General features: G+C 34.8%; 1 non-coding gene and 1 pseudogene across 1 annotated transcript; both read right to left on the bottom strand.

Moving 5' to 3' along the window:
- Window positions 1-1,986: 1,986 nt before the first annotated feature.
- On the bottom strand, window positions 1,987-3,645 carry LOC110641491 (putative glutamine amidotransferase GAT1_2.1; annotated as a pseudogene).
- A 4,168-nt stretch (window positions 3,646-7,813) lies between these two features.
- On the bottom strand, window positions 7,814-7,921 carry LOC131175120 (small nucleolar RNA R71). Its single transcript, XR_009145281.1, has one exon. It is a non-coding gene; the product is annotated as a small nucleolar RNA R71 (small nucleolar RNA).
- Between the last annotated feature and the right edge of the window lie 4,197 nt (window positions 7,922-12,118).

Genomic DNA, 12,118 nt, shown 5'->3' with positions numbered 1-12,118 from the left:
TAGTGACTCAATTTTGGTTGGCAATTTGATTTGGTTTTGGTCAGAATTTGGGTTTATATCCTTCATAAAAGTTGTTTTACTATGTCATAGCTTTCTAATGGTTTAAAAATTAGGTCATTTGGACCTTTCTACTCCAAGTTATGACCATTTGAACATGTACTGTTCATATAGTCAGTTTTATCCAGTGATAGGGTACCTAATCCGGATTTAATCAATTTTTACACCAACTTGTATTCAATTTTAGGGCAAGGTTTCTGCATGAAAATTGTTGCATTAGGTCTTAATTTTCATCTCCAATTGGTCTCACACCAATTGGAGCAACAAAATTTCAATTCTAACCATTTAAAGGGACAAGGGTCAAGTTGTCCAGATTGGGGCAGCATCACATTCAATCCCAATTCAATTTACATGCATTCACATGCACTCATAAGCACACCAATTGACCAATTTAAGCATCAATTAGGTAAATTGGCATCAATTTACCAAAATCCTCAATTTTTTCCCAAAACCCTAAGTGCCATAAACCTTAATTTTTCCAATCATCATAATTCATGCAATCAAAACATACTAATCACATCTACCCAATCCTTTAAGCTTGCACACATCTTTAATTGTATTAAAACACATCAATTCCTCTCAACTCCATGACTGCTGAAAATTCCTTAGCTCCCATACATCCATGATTTTTCAATTTTTCAAGTTATTTCTACTCAATTAAACCTATTTTCAAGAAATTCATCCATAACTAAGTTTGAAAGCTAGTTTACTTCTTATGAAGCTCTTCTAATCTTCAAATCCCTTCACTCTTTCTTGTTTCTTTTTCTCCAAACCTTCACTTTGAAGCTTGATTAGAAGTTTTCTATAATTTAATTGAAATTTTCATGGAAAATAAGTGGGGATTCAAGCTTGGGTGAGCTTGAAAATGGAGGAGAGAGAGCATGAGAAAGGGACAACAAGAAGATGAAGTTGAAGACCATATATTTTTTTTATTTGTATTTGTATTTATCCCCTTTTTGACTTATTCAAACTAATTAATTAAATTATTATTATTTATGATGTCATGTTTGCATCATCATGATGATGTCATAATTCTTTTATTTAATTTCCTTTTTCTTTTCTTTTTTTTTTCCATCAACCTCTTCATTTCTAATATGTTTTTCATAATTTTAATTTCACATATTTTAATGGATATTTAGGCCAAGAGTCACCTCTAAGGATGAATTGACCAAATTGCCATTTACCGGTCTGATCTGATTTTCCAATAACTCTGTATTGCTTCCTGAACCCTAATCCAATTATTTGAGTTTATTCTCAATTCTTTTCTGTGGTTTAAACATTTCCCTTAGCTTTGTAATTATTCCTAGGCCTGCAGTGTCACAGGGTCCCACACGAAATCAGGATAACAACTAAGCTCGCAGTCACTTCCCAGTACGGTTACCTATCGCGGTTGCCATGGCTCATTTAACCCATTATGCTTTGTTTTCTTCATTTCCTTTTTACTTCCATGTAATTGCTATTTATTTTTATCTATGACTTTTCTAGGTTACTTAATTATGGTTCTGAATATCCTGACTGTCCGGACAGCCATCAATCACCAGAACAGTAGATTGTATGGAACTGTCCAATGTGAGGGTGTTACAATTTTATAGTCTAAAAACGACTCCATTATCATCAAGTTAAAACTGTAATAAAATATACGTTTATTAGTGTAATTAGGTGAATAAGATATTCTAAAAATATTCTTAGTTGATAAAAATGACATCAATAAACACGTACAAAGTAGCTATATATGGGGTCTGCATCGGATGTATTCCTCAGCGGTAAAATCATTCACTTTCACTTCTTTGAACAGTATTCCAATTCATGTTAAGTTCAATAATTAATCGGTAAAATATAAAATTGAATTAAGTAGAGAACAAGCTTTTGTAATAATTTATGAACAAAGACATTGATCTTTTGCTCATTTTGAGCACACATGTAGGAAAATGGAGATAATTGCTCTTTTGCATCATTCACACGTGAAAAGAAACCCAGGAATCCATATCCCAGGCGATTCCTGTGAATTTAGTACTGTGATGAATAAAAGGACACATATATCAGGAAGCGATCTCACTGACAATTAATGCCGTTAAGCTTTCTTTCCAGGACCTCAGAGCAAATCTGGCCCATCACGTGGTAGAAAGGCAGGAGATCAGATAACTGCTCTATCGACATTTCTCCCATCACATTTTTTGCTAGGCTTTCACTTTCCTCATTCAACTGCAATCTCTCAATGTAGGATCCACCATTCCTCACTGTTGCTCCTATCTGCTCTAGCCTATTCTCTTGTTGGCTCAAAGCTGTGTTGCACTGCAATGATAAATTGATTAAGTGAGATATATGGAGAATAAGATTAAAATTTCTGAAAAGAACGAGAAGCTAATTAATCGAATTCATATACCTGTGGAAATTCTGCTCCAGCTTTCAGCTCTGATTCTTTTGATGGGTGCAGCTCTTGGCCAGTAGTAAACATATTTCTTGCAAATGAGAAGCTCCATAGTATAACTTTTCTTTTATTCTCCATTTCTTGATTTAGGTTCATAGGCTTTGGCACTGATGTAGTGCTATCAAGTTTCTTCTGATAGACAATTACAGCCTTCACAAATTCCTGCATACATGCATCTTCATGTTACTCCAAACACGTAGACTAATAATACATCAATTTATTAATGTTATATAAAAACATCTCATAGATACCTGATAAGCCTTTGGGCATCCTGGATAATCAAATTGATCGGTATCAGGCTGCCTCATTCTCTCCGGATGGAACTGGAGTCCCATTATAAACTTACCCTCTTCAGGATTATAGGCATCTGGATCATAAAACGCTTCAATCAATCCATCAGGTGCGTAAGCCATTGGCACAAATCTTTGGGCCAACCTCTTAACGCCTTGGTGGTGGTAACTATTAACGGAAATTTCCATTTTACCCTCTTCCAAAGAATCCTTGAACCAATGGTGCAGAGGGCTGCTCTCAATTACCTTAATCACGTGTCGATGCCCATCATAATTATCATAATCAATGTGCTTCACTCTTTGGGACTTCGCGAACGTGTTTGATATCTCTTTTTCTATATCTAGATAAAGGGTACCTCCGCAGGCAACATTTAGAACCTGTGAACCTCTGCAAATTCCCAAGTAAGGTATGTTCCTTTCCAGGCAAAGTTTAGCAAGCCTAAATTCGATTGAATCCTTCTCTCTGTCAATAGCTGTATCGCTTGCGTGCAGCCTCCTGATTTGTTCCAACTCTTCTGGTGAAAGATTAGTTGATTCAGCATCATACAGAGATGGATCAATATCTTCTCCTTCACAAAGAAGAACACCATGGATCGGCTCAAAACTGTCCAACAACTTATTCACCCCACTAACACGAGGCACAATAACTGGTACGGCACCGTAGCCTACTATAAGATCAAGGTGATATTCACCTGAAAATTTTACGCAGAAAATGAATAATGGTTATGTACTATACGTTTAAAGATTGAAAAGGGAAATTCAAAAACCGAAAATCAACCTACCCACAAAATCTACGAACTTGCTCTTGCGAACGCAGCGTCTAGAGACGATGAGGACACGAGGGATACTGACAGAGAGATCGGAATCCATGAAAGTAAAGAAAGTAAATTATTGAACTTTGTAGGATCAATTAGTACTGAAGTAGAGATGGATCCAAGCTTGATGAGTTGGTAATCATTAAGTTTTCTTGGCTATTTATAAGCCACAAACGGGGGAAGATAAAGCTTACAATGTAAGATTTTGCTCGGTACCATATGGATCAAAATTGTTGGGATTATAAATCCCATATCTGGGAAAAGTATAAAAATAAAAGAATAAATATAAGTGGTTAGATTGCAACATTAACTTGACTAGTCATTTGGATGTGTAAAGCAATTTAATAAATTATATAAACTCGAATTAAAATAAATTAATTGTAATTTGACCAACACTCTCTCTAAATTTAACAAAAATCAATTCTTTTAATGTGATCTGATATTAATTAATATTTACTTTAATTGATACAAATCCTAATCATACATGGATTACTTAATGGACGTACCAGATTAAAAGGACATATATATAAGCCAATTCCCTCTCTACCCATAAGAACACACGCATTCTTTTTTATAAAGTCACAGATATTAGGGTTATATCAAGAAAGTATTCTAAAGTTTTGTGTGTGAATCAAGAGAGAGAAATCAATTTATTGAATTAAAGGTCTCTCTCAATTATTATCATGACTCAATTAAACTCCATATAAGGTAGGCTTTCCAAATCGGTGAGAATTTATTTGTTGAAGATCTATTATTAGGGTAAAGATTGTATTTTATATTTATGGTTCACGTTATATTTATAATTATTATGGTCTATTAAGAATTATCTTACATGTGATATAAGAGCCCTAGATTTTGAACAATAAAATTTTTCCATTAAAATTTTATGTGTATGATATTGTGGTGAGATCTAATATTAGATTTGGGTAGAATTATGTCTCTTTCTCAAAGGATTAATTTAAGCTGTATAAATTATGAAGAAAATTTTAGATTTATGCATGAGGATGAAGAACACGTCAAAAAAACATGTTACATAGAATCTGGGAACAAGTTTTCTGAAAAAAAAAATAATAATAATAATGATTAGAATGGCCTAACTATCTGGCCAAGAATTTTGGGAAACTTATTCCCAAAAGCCTTTTGAAAACGTGATGAAGGAGCCACATTTTATATACATATATCTATCGTGAACCTACTGTGATAAATTGTTAGTATTATGGTATATGAAAGGAATGATGATATTAAACAATGTAGGACAATTTTCCAATGGTTGGTGATTGAAAAAAAAAATTTATCAAAAGAGGTGACTTCAAAATTATTTTAGTTACTTTTCAGTAATTGTAATTTTTTTATTTTTTATTTGCTGGATGCTACCCATATTGACGATTGGCTCTCTCTCTCTCTTTTATGTCAGTTAAAACACCATTTTTTGATAAATAATTTTCAAGTCACCTCCTTTTAGTAAATTTTTTTTTTCAATCACCATCTTTTGGAAAATTGCTCAACAATGTACAATTGCCATAATTTACACTTAATAATTTATTATAAAAAGGTAATTATGAAGTATATTATGGAAATAATTTATTTTTTCTATGTGCGTCTAATGTTTATATTATTAAAATTTATATCAATTGATTATCATGCCAAGTGGGAGAATGTAAGATTTTGTTTGGTAATTAATATTATTATATGGATTAAAATCAATTATTTTAATGTGACTCGATATCAATTGATATTTATTTTAATTAATACAAATCCTAATTATACAAGGATTACTTTAATTAAAAGAATTCTAATCGTACATGGATTACTTGATAGACGTACCAAATTAAATAAATAAATATATAAGTTGATACTCTCTCTACCCATATGATGCATACATTTTGCATAGTCATTTAGGTTTAATTTCATAGCCATTTTATTTTATTATTAGTCATTTTTAGCCAATTTCATTAGTTATTTAGTTAGTTTTTCATAGTTGTCAATTTTGCATTAATTTGTAATTTTTACTTTGTTTTGTAGGAAAAATGGTGTTTTTGAAGGACTGAAGAGAAATTTTGCCATTGAGGAGTGACTTCTACAGCCAAAGATGTCAAAAACAAGTTTTCAAGCTGAAATATGCATTGACCAAATTGTGCATAACTTGCCGCATAAGTTATGCGGATCTGCATAAGGAGAAAAATCACTGTTCCAATACCTGCCGAAATGTGCATAAGGAGACTGCATAGCTTATGCACATTCACGCCTCCCTTATGCACTTTCACGGAATTGTGCATAACCTATGCACCAAGTCATGCAGTTTCACATAAGTGAACCAGAAACCAGCCGAAAACTGCATAAGGGACTGCATGACTTATGCACCCACTTATGCAATCCCATAAAGAGTTCATTAATGAGTCGCGTAAGATTCCTCGTAAAATCCCTCCTCAAACACACCATTTTAGGGCTCCATGTCAGAAAATGCTATAAATAGTCCCATTTCCCATTTTAGAAAGGGAGACAAGGAGCAGAAAAGGAAAGAAAGAGGAGAGGCAGCAGCTGAAGAGTCATTTTCACCTTCCACACCATTTTCAACCAAGATTTGCAGATTTCTTTCCTTCCTTACATTTTTCCTACATTTCTAGTGTTTAGTTTCTTGTTTCCTAACTTAGATTAAAGCTTTATTTCCATACAAACTAAGAATTTCTTGTAAACATTATGGGTAGTGAGTAGTTTTATTTTGATTCTGGAGTAAAGGTTGTAATATTTGAGATATTTTGTGGATTTTGATTGGGTAATCCATATTTTCTTGTCTTAATGAGTTTTATTCATTTCTTGTGTGCTTGATGACATGCTTAGTGTAGGATCCCATTGAGTAATGTTCTTAATCCATGGTTGAGGCACCGAAAGGAGAAGGCCTTGTGATAGATAATCAAGAAATTGGACTTAATTAACTTAGCTCTAGAAATAGACTAAGGATTAAGAGGATTTACAGATTAATTAAAGAACTTAATGGGTCTTAATTAACTCTAACTCCACGAAAGTAGGATTAGATTGATTAAGGCACTCTTTGTCTCACTCGAAAGGGTATTCAAAGGATTTAAGAATTAATCTCCTTAAAACCCGTAAGTTCCACAAGATTGGATAACCAATTTAAAATCCCAAAATAGCTCGAATATGAAATCCCGAACTCCAGAATCGCCTTTTCATAATTGTTAATTTTTAATTGAATTTAATTGCTTGCCATTTTAATTTTGCCATATAGATTTCAGCTTGCTTATTTCAAATTGATGCAATTTTAGTTTAATTAATACATTGTTGGATAGATTATTAATTTTGCACATGTAGATTTCATACTCAAATACCCATCAATTTATTACTTTAATTTTAAGAATAGTTCAATTTAGTCAACTTTTTATATCAAAAATTCAATCATTAACACAACTCCTCGTGGGAACGATATTTTTTCTATATTACTTGTACGACCCGTGCACTTGCGATTGGGCCACATCAAGTTTTTGGCGCCGTTGCCGGGGAGTTGTTTGTTTAAAAATGAATTCTTGATTATTTTAGTTTGTTTTTAGTTTTATTTTTGTTATCTTTTCATTTTGTGTTTGTTTGTTCTTTTTCAGGTACTTTTAATCTTTTATGAGAAGAGCTAGAAGCACAAGTGACACATCCTTATTGTTCAATCCTGAAATTGAGAAATTTTGTAAAGCCAACAAGAAAGAAACCAGAAGAAGAAAAGAAGCATTGAGAGAAATTGAATTAGAAGAAGTCATGGCTGATGAAAGAATGAGAATTGATGTTAATGCTGGAAATGATCAAAACAATGAAAATGCAGCCCAAGGTGAAGAAGTTGTAAATGCTAATGTGCCTAGGGGAAGTATGATGGATCATGCTTTTCCTCGTTTTGATGACTTGAGAGAGAGCATAGCAAGACCAAGAATTGATGCAAATAGTTACAAGATGGATTTTGGAGTTCTTCAAATGATTCAGAATTCTCAATTCGGAGGACATCCTTCTGAAAATCCACACACACATCTGAAGAAGTTTGCTATGATCTGCGACATGCAAAAACAACCTGGAGTGTCTGATGATGCAGCAAGATTGAAGTTATTCCCGTTCTCTTTGAAAGATAGAGCATTGGATTGGCTTGATTCTTTACCTCACAACTCCATTACAAATTGGGAGCAGCTCACTAATGCATTTCTTGCACAATATTTTCCACTTGGAAAAACTCAAGAGTTGAGGAATCAAATGACAGCTTTCAGACCAAGAGAAGATGAAACTCTATATGAGTCATGGATGAGATGGAAGGAATTAGAGAGACAATGCCCACATCATGCCATTCCGAAATGGATGATAAACCAGAATTTTTACACAAATGTTACTCCTGCAATTAGAGGGATTATTGATGCTCAAACAGGAGGAGAATTTATTATGAAGCATGAAGATGAAGCTTATGAGCTATTGGAGAAAATTGCAAAGAATACTCATCTTTGGAGTAGTCCAAGAGGACCAGCTCCAACTCAAAAAAGGCAAGCTGCTGGAATGTATGACCTTGATCCGTTCAACATGATTAATGCAAAGTTTGATGCACTTACAAATGTTTTGGCTAAGAAGATGGAAGATTTGAGTATGTTGGTTAGTTCATCATCATCATCTGGAAGTTCACAACAAGTGGCTTATGCAGAGGGAACTACCAGCTGTGGAGTAGACTATGGAGAGCAAGCAGCATATGTTGGTAATTATGGAAACAAACAAATGGGGAATCCTTACTCTCAAATCTATAATCCAACTTGGAGGAATCATCCCAACTTTTCATGGGGAAATCAGCAAAGTCAAGTCTCAAATCAAAATTTTCAACCACAACAGCAACAAGGAATTCCATATCAGCAAAATAGGCAACCATTGCCTAATTTTCAGCAGAAAAATATGAATCCTCCATCAAAACAGCAAGAACAAAGTCCCACCACAGAAGCTTTATTACAACAGATTCTTGCTAACCAAAATAAGCATGATGAGGAGATGAGAGAGATGAAAGCAAGGCTAAAATAGATGCAAACACATAACAGAATGCTGGAAAATCAGATTGCACAACAAGCATCTTCCTCAGGTACCAAGTCTTTTGGTAAGCTTCCAAGTCAACCAGAAAACCCAAGAGAGCAGTGTCAAGCTATTACTTTAAGAAGTGGGAAAGTTGTAAATAATGAGAAGAGTGAAAATAGTGAGAAGAGAGAAAATGAGAAAGAAACTGATGAGGGTGAAAAACAAAAAAGTGAAAAACAAGAGAGTGCAGAAAAATATAAAGAGAAAATTGAAGAGAAGGAAGAGAAGTATATACCTCCTGAGCCCTACAAGCCACAGCTTCCCTTTCCACAAAGATTTCACAAAGCCAAGCTTGATAAGCAATTTGGGAAGTTCTTAGAAGTTTTGAAGAAGCTTTACATAAATGTGCCTTTTGTTGATGCTCTTTCACAAATGCCCTCTTATGCGAAATTCTTAAAAGAAATTCTCTCAAACAAGAGAAGAATTGAAGACCATGAAACTGTAGCCTTTACTGAGGAATGTAGTGCTATCCTCCAAAGGAAACTTCCTCCAAAGCTCAAGGATCCAGGGAGTTTTTCAATTCCATGCCACATTGGGGAATCATGTTCTACAAAAGCTTTATGTGATTTAGGGGCTAGTGTAAGCCTTATGCCCCTTTCCATTTATGAGAAGCTCAATATGGGAGATCTTAAGCCAACCCACATTTCTCTTGACTGGTACAGATCAATTAAGTATCCTGAAGGGATTTTGGAGAATGTGCCTCTAAAGGTTGGGAAGTTCTATATACCTGTTGACTTTGTCATCTTGGACATGGAGGAGGATTCTAATATTCCAATTATCTTGGGACGACCCTTTCTAGCTACAGCAGGAGCATTGATTGATGTTAAGGGAGAAAAACTGACTCTTAGAGTTGGTGAAGATTAGTTGGTTTTCAATATTAATAACACTATGAAGAAGCATCATTCTGAAGCTGATACTTGCTTGAGAGTTGATATCATTGATGAGCTGGTTGAAGAACACTTCAGAAAAAGATATCCAGAAGATCCACTTGAAAATTGTTTGGTTCATGGAGAAGGCATAGACTATGACAACCCTCATGTGGCTGCATATGCTCAACATCTAGAGGGAAGTCCACCATTCATTTCTGCTCCAGTCTTTCAACTCACACAAAAGGAAATAGCAGAATCTAAGCAACCATCATTCAAGGAAGAAGATGCACCTAAGGTAGAACTTAAGCAACTTCCTTTTCAGCTCAGGTATGAATTTCTTGGCACCAATAACACTTATCCAGTAATTGTAAATGCAAACTTGAGTACCTTAGAGGCTGATAAGTTGTTAAGAGTGTTGAGGCAATTCAGAAAAGTTTTAGGATACACCATAGATGACATTAAGGGAATAAGCCCACACTTTTGCATGCATAGAATTATTTTGGAAGAAAATTGTAAGCCATCTATTGAACATCAGAGAAGGTTGAACCCAAATATGAAAGAAGTTAAAAAGGAAATTTTAAAGTTGCTTGATGCAGGGATAATATATCCTATCTCAGACAGTACTTGGGTGAGCTCAGTACATGTTGTCCCAAAAAAGGGAGGAATGACAGTGGTCAAAAATGAAAATAATGAATTAATCCCCACAAGAACAGTAACTAGTTGGCGAATGTGCATAGATTACAGAAAATTAAATATAGCCACTAGAAAATATCATTTTCCACTTCCCTTCATTGATCAGATGTTAGAAAGACTGGCTAGGCATTCTTATTTTTGCTATCTAGATGGATACTCAGGTTTTTTTCAAATCCCTATCCATCCAAATGATCAAGAGAAAACCACTTTTACTTGTCCATATGGAACCTTTGCTTATAGGAGGATGCCATTTGGGTTGTGTAATGCACCAGCCACTTTTCAAAGGTGCATGATGGCAATCTTCTCAGATTTCATTGAAGATATAATGGAGGTTTTTATGGATGATTTTTCTGTTTATGGATCTTCATTTGACATATGCTTGGCTAACCTTTCTAAAGTTTTGCAGCGATGTGCGGATACTGACCTTGTGTTAAACTGGGAAAAGTGTCATTTCATGGTTCAGGAAGGGATAGTGCTTGGACATCTGGTGTCCAACAGAGGAATAGAGGTTGATAAAGCCAAGGTTAAAGTGATAGAGAAGATGGCTCCTCCTACCAATGTCAAGGGAATTCGAAGTTTTCTAGGACATGCTGGGTTCTACAGACGCTTTATCAAGGATTTTTCTAAAATAGCTAAACCTTTGTCTAATTTGTTAAGTCATGACATACCATTTGTATTTGACCAAGAGTGTTTGGATGCCTTTTGCAGGTTGAAGCAAGCTCTTATCACTGCACCGATCATGCAACCACCTGATTGGAGCCTACCTTTTGAAATTATGTGTGATGCTAGCAACTATGCAATTGGAGCTATTCTTGGTCAAAGAAAGGATAAAAAGGCTTATGCTATTTATTATGCTAGTAGAACACTAGATGAGGCTCAAACAAATTATGCAACAACTGAAAAGGAATTTTTAGCAATTGTCTTTGCATTGGAAAAGTTCAGACCTTACATCATTGACTCAAAGGTGGTTATATTTTTAGATCATGCAGCCATCAGGTATTTGCTCTGAAAAAAGGAGGCTAAACCTAGGCTCATTAGGTGGATTCTGATGCTACAAGAGTTTGACTTGGAGATTAGAGATAAGAAGGGAGCTGAAAATGTAGTTGCAGATAATCTTAGTAGGCTGAAATTGGATGATGAAGAATTGGATGAAATCCCTATTAATGAGTTTTTCTTGGATGAACAACTTTTCTCTCTTGTTGCTAAACTACCTTGGTATGCAGACTTAGTGAATTATCTATCTTGTGGAGTTTTACCCCTAGGTATGACATGGCAACAAAAGAAAAAGTTTTTGCATGAGGTGAAGTTTTATAGATGGGATGATCCTTTACTCTTTAGGAGATGTTGTGATGGTTTAATAAGGAGATGTATTCCTGATGAGGAGACACAGAGTATTATGCATCATTGCCATGCTTCTGATTATGGAGGACATTTTGGAATCTCTAAAACAGCTAGTAAAATTTTGCAAGCTGATTTCTTTTGGCCAAATCTTTTTAAGGATGTGAGGAAATTTGTGTTGGAATGTGATAAATGTCAAAGGAGTGGAAACTTGTCAAAAAGAGATCAAATGCCCCTAAATGGTATTCTTGAAGTAGAATTATTTGATGTCTGGGGAATAGATTTTATGGGGCCATTTCCTCCTTCATTTGGTAATAAATACATTCTAGTTGGAGTCGACTATGTGTCAAAGTGGGTGGAAGCTATTGCAACTCCAACTAATGATGCTAGAGTGGTAGTGAAATTCTTAAAGAAATTTGTCTTGAGCAGATTCGGAGCTCCTAGGGCTATAATTAGTGATGGGGGTTCCCATTTTTGTAATAAGCAATTTGAGAGCTTAATGAGGAAGTACGGGGTAGTGCACAAGATAGCTACCCC

This window comes from Hevea brasiliensis, chromosome 16 (genome assembly GCF_030052815.1).
Source record: "Hevea brasiliensis isolate MT/VB/25A 57/8 chromosome 16, ASM3005281v1, whole genome shotgun sequence".
NCBI lineage: Eukaryota > Viridiplantae > Streptophyta > Magnoliopsida > Malpighiales > Euphorbiaceae > Hevea > Hevea brasiliensis.
Note: the sequence above shows the minus strand (reverse complement) of the source record. Positions and strands in the feature narration are given on the sequence as shown.